Genomic DNA, 2,086 nt, shown 5'->3' with positions numbered 1-2,086 from the left:
GTATAAATCTGTCTATGCCTATACTAAATCACAATTCCTTTTATTTTGTGTGCATAAGGTAGTGGTAACTCATAAAAACTGCTTTGGCTTAACAATAGATATAATTTTTTCATTCTTAAAAAAAGCCGTTCATATGTATTTGAACCAAACATCCTCTTTAATGCATCTGTTAACAAAACAATCGAATCACTTATCACACTCCCAAGCATACTTCAAGAACATACTTGTCTGATTCATATCTTACATAGTTCTGAAATCCTCACTCCTGTTTCTAGCTCTATTTCAAACAAAAAAAATACCCAGAACAAATATAACAAGCTAAGCAGGAAAACAAAATTGTACAAATATGCCCTTCCTCATGTACATGCTTGACATACAGCTTTCATATTTGTTCACAGCCTGCTGTGTGCTTTTCATGGTTCCTATTCAAATTCAATTATCATGCAATCATAAAGAAGTATTTCGCCTTTGGTCTGCTTGAAAATGGAAATTAGAGAATCAGAATAATCACATATGCCTTGCAATAATTAGTAATAAGCATAATCAATTGTGTGAAACATATCTTTCAGTAAAGTCTACTTATATAAGCAAAGATTTTTCTTTCTTTCACTTTATTTCTCCCTCATGAGTTCCTTGGACTATGACTTCATACTCTTTAAATAGTCATGACAGAGAGCATTGAAAGTCAACCTTTTCAATAAAAAAAAAAGTTTATCAAACCCCACAAATGAATTTAAAAAATTAAGATTTGACAAACCCAATACTATCACAAACAACATGCAGACATCAAAGGTTTTTGGGGCCCCCCTTTTTACGTGGGGGTTTCTTCCTTTTCGGGGATGAAGGGGAATTCTTTGTCCAGTGTCTCTCCGTCCACACATCAAGTTAGGCTAAAAAGAGTAACCAATGAGCTTGGGAGCCTCAGCGTAATTTTTATATCATTATCCATTAACACGATATTCAAAATCTCCTGTGAAATCTTTAACATATTAATATTTTCCCTCCTTCTGAGAATTCAAACAATTACTGAGCCAGAAAATTCTCATTTGCCCCTTCCACTGATGTCTCAATAACCTATATATCTATAAAGCAAGACATTTCACTACCTTAGCACCTTAAAATATATTTTCAGTCAAATTGGAAGTTTATTATTGCCACGTTAAATTTTCAATAAACTTTTGTGAAATCGGTTATAAAACCCAAGCTAAAATTCTTTTGAAATACATTAAAGGTTTGGGGCCCATAGGAACCTGTGAAACTGAAGTCTTTTTCCTCATAACCTGTATCCTTTTCCATACGTCCAGCTAATTCATACAAAAGCAGCAATGATACCACTGTCTGTAGAGAAAACTTGATTGACAAAATTATTACAGCCTTTTATACCTGGTACCTAAGAACCTTCTCAGCAATCCATATTACAGGTTTTCACATGTACAGTTTTATTTACCAGTAAGTTTTACTGGATGTAAGGCAAATAGTAATAAAATGTTTTAAAAAAAAAAAGGTTAAAAAATTATGTTTTTAAAAAAAATAAAAAAAGCATTTTTAAAAGGTTACCTTATAAAATCTGAAAAAATGGGAACAAAAGACAAAAAGAATAGTAATGCAAAAAGAAGCAGGTGCAAACTAGGGAAATTTAAATTTTTTGAGACCCGAAAACCTTGGGAAAAAAGTTTTTGCATTCAGTAAAAAATTTTAGTAAAAAAAGAAGCTGAAAGTAGAAAAGTATAAGAATAATGCAACGGCCAAAAATAAGGTTCCTTCGGGTGAACTTACCACTTTGGCCACTTTTGGGCTCTTGAGTCTTTAAGCACCTCCCCTAACTTTTTCCTCGTATCATTTTTCCCACCCCAACTAATTCAGGAGAGTTAAATTGTTTGCTAATAATTTTAAACCTTATTCATCTCTTCATTTCCATTTGCATTTTTTTTACCAATCTCTCAAATAAACAGAATAGTAAAAAGTAAATACAGAACTATACCCAAAAGTAATAAAGGGGGGAAAAAAAATGAAAATGTACAATAATGTGGGGGGGCCCCCATGATTTTTGCTACAAGTTTTTTGATCTCCCCAAAAGTTATGAAAT

At 32.4% G+C, this 2,086-nt stretch overlaps 1 protein-coding gene across 1 annotated transcript in view; it reads right to left on the bottom strand.

Moving 5' to 3' along the window:
* Positions 1-2,086, bottom strand: part of LOC119591210 (striatin-3-like) — a gene marked incomplete in the record, with an annotated part of 30,983 nt that overhangs the window by 9,049 nt on the left and 19,848 nt on the right.

This window comes from Penaeus monodon, chromosome 28 (assembly GCF_015228065.2).
Source record: "Penaeus monodon isolate SGIC_2016 chromosome 28, NSTDA_Pmon_1, whole genome shotgun sequence".
Taxonomy (NCBI): Eukaryota; Metazoa; Arthropoda; class Malacostraca; order Decapoda; family Penaeidae; genus Penaeus; species Penaeus monodon.
This window is presented reverse-complemented; position numbering and strand designations above follow the sequence as displayed.